This window comes from Hibiscus syriacus, unplaced genomic scaffold, assembly GCF_006381635.1.
Source record: "Hibiscus syriacus cultivar Baekdansim isolate YM2019G1 unplaced genomic scaffold, ASM638163v2 tig00111272_pilon, whole genome shotgun sequence".
Lineage (NCBI taxonomy): Eukaryota > Viridiplantae > Streptophyta > Magnoliopsida > Malvales > Malvaceae > Hibiscus > Hibiscus syriacus.
The window spans coordinates 110,809-123,211 of NW_024063039.1; the positions used below are offsets into that span (position 1 = coordinate 110,809).

The 12,403-nt window shown below is 33.6% G+C and overlaps 1 pseudogene; it reads left to right on the forward strand.

Moving 5' to 3' along the window:
* Positions 1-7,108: 7,108 nt before the first annotated feature.
* Positions 7,109-10,113, forward strand: LOC120157481 (annotated as a pseudogene).
* The last annotated feature ends 2,290 nt before the right edge of the window (positions 10,114-12,403 follow it).

The window sequence follows — 12,403 nt, forward strand, 5'->3', positions numbered from 1 at the left end:
TAGTTAGAATCGCGTTGCGAATCTGGAAACTGATTTGCGATACCGGAGATCGCGTTGCGAATTATCGATCGCATTGCGATTTAGTTGGTCATTTTGGCAAATCCAAAAAACGATGGTTAAAATCGTATATTATAAGGCATTTTTTGTCACTGAGGTTATTTTCTCATTATTAATGTTTATATTAATTAAGATTAGATATTTTATATGTTAATAAATAAAACTATGACAAGTATAATTTTACTTTTTACTTAGTTAAAAGTAGGTTTTTATATATTTTTTATATTGGTACCATCAAGTTTTGTCATGAGATATGGACCGTCGTCTTCTTCGATTAATGTTCCCCCATATGATTAGCTGTATATAATGAATTTGTCAAATAGTAATTACCATTAGTGGTAATACTTAATTTGGTTCATATATTATATACAAAAAGAATATGACGACGACGAAATTTATTAGGTGATTGAGTAATCAAAGGCGTATAGATTGTTTTATCTATAAGTTCGAATTTTGATACTTAGTTTAAAAAATAATAATAAATCGTATTATGTCACTCATAACATGCTACTTGTGGATGTCATTTAGCCAAATTTAATCCTTTTAAGTTATTCTTATTTTCCTTTCCAAAAGATTATATAATATATGCAAATTTATGTATGGAATAAGAGAAGACAAATCAATCTAAATTTCTATTTTCTCATCATTGGAAAGTAAACCCTTTTGATGTTAGCAAAAAATAATAAACAAATCTGATTATTATATTTACCATTAATGTCCTTTCACTAGAATATTTGTGTGTCTTTTTGCTTACTAATATGTCATTAATTTTCTTTTTTAGCATATTATATATGTTGATAATGCATTATTACATTCAGCAAAAGTATGCATGCAATATTACAAGGTTAACAATGAATGCTCAATCATCTTTGTAGTCGTTGGTGCTTGAACTCGTAATTTCTAGGAACAACAATGATTCTTTTAACCACTAAAATAAGTTGATTCGTGCTCACTTTTAAATTTCTTAAATTAACTCATCTCTATTTATTGAAATCAAAATGCATATAAGATATATATATCACAATGTGCGTTGATGATATAGTAGTAACACGATCTAATACTAAGTAAATAATCAATTATTTTTTCACTTTTATTTTTTGGGTTGATGTAAGGTAACTTAAAAATTAAACAAATAAAATTTATCAACTTCTTATTACATTTATATGTATATAATTGAAATAAAAATGTAATGAAAACGATTGAAAGCAACTCATGAAAACATAACCTAAACACATTATCAAGAAATACACATTTTAGCTTTTATCTCATATTGTCAAGAAACATAACCTAAACACTCCAATATGTCTATATAAGCTAACCACATTAAGCTCTTCAACTCATGGAACTAATATGTATTAAATTATGATGTTAGTCCCTATAGTTTTATTTTTATTTTATTTTTTTAAAGTATATTTTTTTAAAATGCTTTGAGGGATGATGTGGACTTATGAAATGCGTGTTTTATGATTCGTGCCTTCCGTATATGTTAGAGGTTCAGTTAAGGTACGGATGACGATCCACACCTACCCTTACGTGGCCGTCAGCTCGAACAAAAACCCGTCATCCGTTCCTTGTCAGAAAGGTTGCTAGATCAATAATATTAGGATAAAGGATGCCTTACATATGAGCCTTGTTAGAAAGGTTGCTAGATCGATAATATTAGGAGAAAGGATGTCTGACAGATGATTATTCCATGTACGGATGATATTTTGGTAAAATTGCCCAAAATGGTAGATTATCATTTAGGTGTTTTAGTTGCTTTTTATTGCGTCCATATTTACGAGATGTCACATTGACTTTTTCAAACAATATTCTTATAAAATAACAAAACATTTTAACTTATATTAAGAAAATACAATAATATACTATTAAAATATGCTTCATTATAAAAATTTAAGGCAAAAAAGTTTTTATGAACAGTAATATACGGTATGAACAATACCATGACAGTGCTACATTGTACCAATGCACTGCTACAGTATACCGATGCACAAAAACATCGAATATAAATTGTGTATCGATGCACTGTTACAGTGTACCGATGCACTGCTATAGCGTACCAATGCACTGCTATAGCGTATCGATGCACTGCTACAGTAACTTTAGCATAAATTATATAAAACTCATAAAAATTAAACTTTCATCACTATACAATTACCATTTATATAAATAATTATAACATCCCAAAACTTGATCAGAGCACACATACTTAATTTAAATACTTTGTTTACATGCCAACCTATTTATCACATAATAATACATACTGTGTAATTTACTTCTGATCTGATCTTTGAGCAGAGATATGTTGCTACTTTGAACTTAACTTTGATTCTCCTGCTTCTCAGTACCTACGTGTAAATCATTTACACGCTAAGTCATAGACTTAGTGAGACATAAACATAATAATGATGCATTTCTCATAAATATAAATATGCAATATATGAATTTAATCATGTCACATATGATTCAATATAAATAATAACAACATAATAACATATGATAATGCAAACACTTTTGATACCTTTTTTAAGCCCATTAATATACTTATCAGTACTTATATTCCTATCATTGATTCCTTTATATCATATAAGTATATACTGAACATTTCTATACATACCATGGAACACATATATCATTTCACAACAGAGCACACATAATATAATATCAAATAATTTATTTACTCTCTTTAAAGCCCATATACACTTTTGAGAACTGAAGATATGTGAGTACATTGAGATTGTGCACAATTATGTTGTCACCACAACTCGTATAAATATCCCGAAGGACCAGTCCATAGATTCCAAAGAACCTAGGTAAACAGGCCATATGTCTCGAAGAACATAGGTAAACAATCCATATGTCCCGAAGAACATAGGTAAACAGTCCATATGTCCCGAAGAACATAGGTAAACAATTCATATGTCCCGAAGAACATAGGTAAACATTCCATATGTCCTGAAGAACATAGGTAACCCTCGACCCTTGGCATGCAACTATACCCCTAGCTCTCATATCACATAACATGGGCATTATCATTTATAACAGTTCACATATTCACATCACTTATTCATATCATTTCTCTTATAAACATTTATCTCTTCTTTTCTGTCACGTATCACATGTATGTGTAATCATTGATCTTATATCATAATATTTTCTGTATATTCGCATATCTCATTACCACATATTCATTTCATTCTCTATAACCTTATCACATAACTTATTTCACATTCATATGTTACATAGTTCATATCACTTTGCATGTAATCATATAGATCATATCATATAGCCTATATCATTTCTTATGTTTTTATGTAAGCACATATGCCATGTCTTGTTTACTTATGTTCATATATATATATCACACAACACATAAAATAACATGTCAAACATATTACATATACATGTAATCATGTAAATCATGTCACATACAATAACATTTTAGGAGTCACTTCTTACCATAGTAACTCCCTCACTGGCTCATCGCAAGCAATGTTTATTCAATAACATAAGTACAAATTAAATTGCACTCACATATATTTCCTTGCCTTTCCCTCGATCAATCTTACTTGTCACTTGTTCCGGAACTCGTTTAGGCTCAATATCTACATAAACATAATTTTCGAGACAATTATCATAAGCCTAAACCTTATAACTTGGTATTAATAACTTATGCTAATTTAATAAACTAAACTTCAATTTTTCCTTTAGGAGTGTACTGATGCACTATGGGTGTATCGGAACACAATTTAGGTTCGAAATTCCTATGCATCGATGCACCCCTTAATGTATCGATGCACCTTCAAAATTTGTCTTAGTGCATCGGTACCCATTCATAGTATACCGATGCACCCTGCACATAACATACTTTTTCACCCGAAAATTCTTCAACTCTTCACTAAATTTCCTCATATAAAACTCCTTTCATACCATTAAACTATCTACAACCATTTTAATTAACTTCTATCATCTCAACATCTTATTATCTCCCATATCTCATCCAAATTCTTAAAACCAAGAATCTTACTAAATTTTATATGTAATCAAAACTTTGATTTAACACTAATAACTTCTTATTCATACCTATGACAAGTCAATTTTAGTTTCAAATTCAACTTATCAACTCTTTTCCAGAAATTTATTTAGAAACCCATTCCCTTTAATCTCTTATAACTTCTTCATCTTTTGATTATAAGACAACTTAAGTTTTCCTTAAGCTTAGTTATCATCTAATGATCAAAACCCAAACTTAAAATCAACAAACAATCAAGAAATCAGAAAACTCACCTTTGCTTGATTCTCTCTCATATGATGATGAAGAAGAAGAAGTGGAGAAAATATCTTCTTATCCTTATCCCCACATACCTATATATCATTTTTTATCATTTACAAGTCAAATGACCATTTTGCCATTTAATTCTTTAATAATTACTAACAACTTTCAGGAAATATTTCCACATAAATTCTTGAACTATTCAACTATTTTATTTTAATCACCAAATTTTGAAGTTTTACAATTTAGTCAATAACACGGTATTGAGGATGTTACAAACTTATAATACAGTCCTCCAACTTTTAGTCCGTTTATAATATGGTCCTGACGTAACCGACCGTTTGACGCCGTTACACTGCCGTTAGAAGAAGATGACGTGGTAGTCCTCTAACATTTAGTCTGTTTTCAATATGGTCACTGAACTTTTCAGGCGCTTTCATTTAGGTCCCCTAACTTTTAAAACTTGCAATATAATCCTCAATTTCATTCTAAACCCTAAATTTCTTTTCGATTTTGAATTTTCTTTTTCGTTTCTCTCTTCTCATTTCCAGCGTAACTTTTCAGTTGGGGATGCATGGGAAATTCTAATCTAACTTTGAATTCTGTGGAGGTGTTAACTTGAATAAGAGTCCATTGAGAGAAGACCTGACCAAGGGACTATCAGGACCATCAACAATTCAAGGTGTAATGTTAGATACATGTCATCTCATGTGAAGCATAGATGTTCAATGAAATATTTGTGAGAAAAAAATGGGGTTAGAAATGCATAGTTGACAAATACTACTAAGATGAACTAAGTATCATTGTTGAAAGTCACCAACAAAGCTGGAATTATTTTGTATAAATGACATATAATAGTTTCTTCGTTTAATCCTTGTGGTTAAAGATTTTTCAACAGATGATCAAATATAATTAAATCCCAAATAGCTTCTTCACCTCTCTGTCTCTTTTGCTCACATGCACTCTCGTTTGGTTTTTGTTTTTCATTTTTCCGCCATGTAAAATTGTAAACCCAAGCAGTGCTTTGTCTTTCAGCTTTTTATTTACAAAGAAAAATGGAGGAAGAATTGTGTGTTTTTTGTTGAAATTTTTATGTTTCTAGAACTGCATGTCAAGGATCTGGATATTCAGTGTTAGTTTTGAACCAAAACCATCTAATTTTCTTTCTTTCTTCTTAATCAAAACTTTTAGTACTCCTTATGAAAGATATTTAGTCTATCAGAATAGAAGTGAAAGAGGGTCCTAGGCTAAATTTTTTTTGATCTTATTGTTTGGTTTTTCTTTAAATCAATGAATTAGTTGTGAGTATCGATATAGTGAAATCGCCAGACTCAATCTGAGAGACTGCTGGTACTAGTTTGCTGGGAATTTTATTGATTCGACCTGTGGTTTTCGACGTCATGTGAGCTCGTATTCTTTTTTAATAAGTTCATATTGATTATGAGACTGATATATCGTGAACGAACTGGATTTTTTACATGTTTTGGAAATTTTACAATTGAATCTGTATTGAATTATAGCTTTAGAAGACAATTATGCATGCATGTAACTCAAAAGGCATCATGATAGGGTAGTATATTTGGAGCAGCTACTTGATATGTTGTCCGGTCATTGCATATTTGCACCTTTATTTCTGGCATATATATGTTTGTTGTAGTGTCATTTATGTTTTACAATGTCTTTTATTGCTGGCATGCCATGAATTTACAAGAATTATGGGGATCCTATGATTTTAATTCCGCTATCTGCTTTAGATTCTCATCATGTTTGGCTATTGAGGAACATTAAACATGGAGCATTAGAAGCAATTATATGTTAAAAGGGTAGGCCATTAATACATTAGCAACTTGTAATGTTGTATTTGGCATCTAATGTTTATCTTAAACAACCCATTTGACGCCTTAGCTTTTGGAGTGACTATGACCGAACCTCTTTCCCTTTATTTATTAAGTCCTCCTTTCGAATGAGTTAGTAATTGATATTCTTGGTTTATTTTAGTTATTAAATGGTTGTATGTTGTAGTCCTACGAACTAAAACTCTTTATTATTTTTGCAGCCGTTGGATGTGCATGTTCAAGTTCCATCCAAACCTACTGGATTGTCATACCAAAGTGCGGCAGATGCGAACAAGACAAACTGGCCTTGTTACTTTTGCTTCAACAGTTTATAATAAACGTGATAGGTTTACTTTTTATGTTCAAAGTGCGACAGCCGTTGGATGTGCATGCAACAAACCTAAATTTATATTAAAGTAAACACTATCAAATAGCAAATTCATGTTCAAAATTCCAATAAACTTCAATTACATTCTAAACCCCAAATTTTAAAATACTTTAATTACATTCTAAACCCTAAATTAAAGTATTTTAATATTTAGGGTTTAAAATGTAATTGAATTTTTTGGAATTTAGGGTTTAGAATAAAATTGAAGATTGTGTTGTAGGTTTTAAAAGTTGGGGACTTAAATGCAAGCGCCTGAAAAGTTCAATGACCATATTGTAAACGGACTAAATGTTACTTAGAGGACTGCCATGTCATCTTCTTCTAATAGCAGTGTAACGGCGTCAAACGGCCGGTTATGTCGGGGACCATATTATAAACGGACTAAATATTAGAAGACTTTATTGTATGTTTTAAAAGTTGAAAGACCTAAATGCAAGCGTTAAAAAAGTTTAGTGACCATTACTATATTTTACCCTTTTCTTTTATGAGAATCTTTTCTTGCTTTGTGATTTTTTTTTCTTTTTCATATTTCCGACTTTTCTTACTTTCTTATCAAGAGTTCTGTCAGTTTCGAAATTTCTAAGTTTAAGCTGTGTGCGCTTTGATTTTGCAGCTGGTGCATGCGTTTGGATGATCTGTAATTGCATAATTATAATTTAAGCAAACCATTTTGGAGGATAAATTAATTCTTTTGGGGTTTTTTGTTAGTGCTGAGAGACATGTCGTTCCGAAGTATAGTCAATGATGTGAGGGATGCTTTTGGGAGCTTATCTAGGCGTAGTTTTGAGGTGATGTTGTCTGGTCATCATAAGGGAAAGTCTCAGGGTTCAGCGCTTGAGTTACATGATCAGCCCGTGGTGGTCCAGAATAGTCGCTGGGCAAGCCTTCCGCCGGAGCTGTTGCGCGATGTGATAAAGAGATTGGAAGCGAGTGAGAGCACATGGCCTGCTCGCAAGCATGTCGTTGCTTGTGCTGCGGTTTGCAGGTCATGGAGGGAAATGTGCAAAGAAATTGTTAAATATCCCGAGTCCTCTGGGAAAATCACCTTCCCAGTTTCCCTGAAGCAGGTTAGATCTCTAATTAAATATGATCATTTGTCTTTGTTTTGATATAAACGTATGTTTTACCGTCGAATTTTCATCTATATAGTGGTGACTGACAATGTTTTCGTTTGTTAATCATTTACAGCCCGGGCATAGGGATGGAACTATTCAATGCTTCATTAAGAGAAACAAATCTAATTTAACTTATCACCTTTTTCTATGCCTCAGTCCTGGTAAGCTACTCTTTCAGTCTCACCCTTTAAATTCATTTGCATGTTCGGGAGGCTTACGGCCTTCCTTTCTGGTGTTTTCACATGTTTCTTGGGCACCCTAGGTCAATACCACTAAGTTAATTTTTAGCACTAATGTTTCTATTGTGACATGTTTAAGTTCATCGTGGTGAGAAGTGTTTGTTATTATATGACTTAAACTTCTCTTGTTTCTTTAGATGCCAATATAGCTGTGAAAAGTATCTTATAACTGCAATATTAGTTCTTTGACTTGCATTCTCTTTTTTTTCTCTCTGAAAGGCCTTCTAACAGAAATGGTTTTAATCTGCAATAAGCACACCTTGTAACAGGCTGCAAAGTCGTTTTCTAGATGTATCCATAAATACTTTGCTATTAGTAAGTAGTAACCTAGTAAATCTGCTTTCATTTGATCGTCTTGTTGATTCCTCTATTGTAGCTAGGTTTATAATTTTTTTGACAACAGAATATTTGCTGCTACTAATTCCAACTAGTTGTTTGCTACACATTATTTCTCTTTGGAAATGCATGTTTTCTTTCTGCAAGTTAGCCAGCTTGGTTCCAAGTATAAATGTCATCTGTCTATGGGTGGATTTTCTGTTGTCATCCTCTATGACTAGTGGCTGCGCTGTATTACACAAATAAAATTGCTATGGTCGAGTTCATAGCAAGTTATTTACTTTAAACTTCTAATAATAGATGTATAAATTGGAATGGGGTCTAATGTCTTTTTTCCACTGGAATAAGTTGAACTTCAATATGTGTTTGCATGCAACTTAAATAAGTTTTTGTCAGTTGTCTTTGCTGCATGATGGCCTGGGATCATTTTGGTTTTGAATTTTACTTGCCATAAGGTTAACTATTTCTCTAAGTTTCTCTCCTTGTTTCCTACTAGTTATAGATAGCACATTATCATGGTGTTAGTTTTCCTACGTACTATTCTGACCCTCCTGCCTATGGAGATATAATTTCTTTCTTTTTATTTATATACCATTTGGGTGCATGACCCTAATCTTTGTTATATTGCCCAATGCAGCTTTGCTTGTTGAAAATGGGAAGTTTCTTCTTTGTGCAAAACGGACCCGTAGAACTACTTGCACAGAGTATGTAATCTCCATGGATGCAGATAACATATCGAGATCTAGCAGCAAATACATTGGAAAACTCAGGTAATTTTCTGGTCCCTTCCTAGATAATGTTGCTCTGTTATTTTATCAGGTTTTGAATTCAAAATGTGCTAAACCACATATTGTATTATATTTTATATTATAAGTTAGGTACTTGACAGTTTTGAGGAAGGAAACAATGTAATATTCTCCAGGAAATGCTTTCTAGTTTGTTTGTTGTTGACATTATTTGTTAGGTTGTAAATGTGTCTGAGGATTGTATTTTGATTATTTGATGCATAATGTAAATGTGAAGTATGCACCGTTGAACTGATTTTTTCTAATCTTAATTTTGACGTATTCGTTAATTTTGCAAATAAGAACACCCTAAAGTTTGGTTTTCATCTTCAGGTCAAATTTTCTTGGTACCAAATTCATAATTTATGACACGCAACCTCCATACAACAACACTCAGCTTTCACCACCCGGTCGAAGCCAGAGATTCTATTCAAAAAAAGTCTCTCCGAAGGTACCCACTGGTAGCTACAACATTGCCCAGGTCTCATATGAGCTGAATGTGCTAGGTACTAGGGGGCCTCGTAGGATGCATTGCAGTATGTACTCAATTCCTGCCTCAGCCCTCGAGTCAGGTGTTATTGTCCCCGGCCAGCCTGAGCTTCTGCCCCGATCCCTTGAAGACTCATTTCGAAGCATCTCTTTCTCGAAGGCTATTGACAACTCATCTGAGTTTAGTATTGCCAGGTTCTCAGACATTGTTGGGTCCGTGATGAAGAGGATGAAGGAAAGGATAGACCACTGGTTCTCAAGAACAAACAACCAAGATGGCATGAGCAGTTACAGTGCTGGTGCCTGAACTTTAGAGGACGTGTAACAGTTGCATCAGTCAAGAATTTTCAGCTGATTGCCGCAAACCAACCAGCAGCAGGGGCTCCAACACCAGCACAGCCAGCACAGCCGGACCACGATAAGATAATTCTCCAGTTCGGTAAAGTTGGGAAGGACATGTTTACCATGGATTACAGGTATCCGCTGTCTGCGTTCCAGGCTTTTGCAATCTGCCTGAGCGGCTTCGACACCAAATTGGCATGTGAATAAACGAAAGAGCGAAACATACAACACTTAGCTGGGTATCGCGTCTCTTTGCTTCCTAGGATGGGGTGATTGTATGCAGTGTTGTGTACAATTCGTGGGCAGGAACCAAACATTTGTTCACCTTTTTCATTTTAATCTTCTTTCAGACCGAGTGATGTATCCTGTTGTTTAATGATTAATCTTCGAAAATTATCTGAAAACAATAGTTGAGAAAGCTTCAAGTTATTTACTTTTAGTTAAAATTTTATTACTTTTTGCAAAATAAATTTATTATCTTTTATAAGTGTACAAAAATCTCGAAAATGTCAATACAATGTATCTAATGATTTGGCCTTCCAACTAAAAAGCAATTGGTAATTGGTGAAAAGATCCACCTTCGATATAAGACCACGTGAGTAATAATACTTGATAGACGTGGGATAGTATCATCTAACATGTGTCTGCTTTCAAAGAGGAAAAAAAACATATATTACTTGAGATAACATGGAACCCAAAATTAGTTGATAGCAATTAGCAAGTGAATAAAATTTGGATACAATACCACATAGAAACTGTTAATTTATATCGAATAACATCACTAGTATGGAAAAAAACATTAACATTTTAATTTCATTCTTTGTTCACACAAGTTGCCGATTTTTAACTCAAATACTAAATTAAGTTGAGAAATTTTGGTCAAGTTGAATTATAAACCTTGTTCTTTAGACTAAACTCTCTTTTGGGTCTGATCCATTATTGTTGGACCCTTGCAGGCCTTACAAACCTATATTATGCCTAAACCTCCATCCAGGCGATTTTTCCGATATATCATCGTCCACCGTTTTTTTTTTCCGATCAGGAATCGTTCAGACTATATTTCCCGATCTAACACCTTTTGTAGAAAGGCGCGCCCCTTGCCGCGCACTTAACGTTGATTTAGCGTCACGTGGGGTAAGGAGCGCCCCATGAGGCGCGCCTTATGCTGACATGGGATACACGTGTGTATAGCGCGGCCCCTGGGGTGCGCCTTAGGCCACGTAGTGTATAGCGCGGGGCAGGGGCCGCGCCTTACATGAGAATCTGCCACACGCCTTAGGTATAATTATCCACTTACCCCGACGTTTCACACCCACATCCTCCCTATAAATACCCCATCATCAATCACTTTCATCACACCAAATTCTCTCAATTTCTCTCAACTTCTCTCAAATACTCTTATAATCTCTGTCTAAGGTATATTTTATTATATTTTTAATATTTTGTATTTAATTTATTTAAGTATTTAATTTATTTAATATTTTACTTAATTAATTTTTTTGCATATATAAAATGGAAGACGGTCTACTTCGCTTGGATGAAAATCATATATCTCGACACTTTGCTGATACGACAACATTTTAACATTTTAATTTAATTAAAATTATTAGTAATAATTTGTTGATTTATTTAATGCATGATTATTAGATTAAGAATTAATTTTTGTAATTATTTAATTTTAGGAGAAGGACCATATATTAGATCCTTTTATTAGGAACCTTAAGTTAGTGATATCTAGCCGTGTCTTGCCGTATTTAGTAGAGGCTGGATTCGGTTACATAGGTAGATATCAGAGTCAGTGTAAGATAGAACCATACATTATTTCTGCCTTAGTATAGCGGTGGAGGCCGGAGATCCACACATTCCATCTTCCGTGCGGAGAGTGCACTGTATGTGATTGCGACATCTTGTCGGCTTTCCTATACAGGGAGAAGTGTCGAGCCACTGACTACAGGCGTAATGTTATCGGCGGATGTCTCCTGCTGCTGCAGTCTTGGGCATGGTATTGATTGCCCTTTTTATGTCCCGTTGTGAAGAATCCATTTGTATTTCCGCTACTCTTGAGGTAATTATAAAACTGATTTCGTATATTAATCATTTTATAAAGTGTATAATAATTTTTTCCTTGAATAGGTGGTCTACTAACAGGAAAAATCATCAGGAGCTACCTAATAATTTAGAAAAAATTAGGGTGCTAATCGATTAGAAGGCTGTCACACAGGTATAAATTTTAATGTTTAAAAATCGATTTTAGATTATAGTTATATAATTAGATTATTATTTTGATAAAAATTATATATATTTGTTTTAGTTTGAATGTGTGTCATATTCTAATGATGATGTGAGGACGGTGACCCTACCTAAGTTGAGGGGACCATCAGATGTTTGGATTGCGATGGTCCTTTTGATCTGTTATGCGACCGTCGAGTAGTACTCCACTGATCGTGTGCTCCGACAATTTGGTTGTTTTCAACCAATTTCGGAAGTACCTTGCAATATGGACGAGTTGCATAGAACAGATAGACGCGGCAAGACCGATACAGA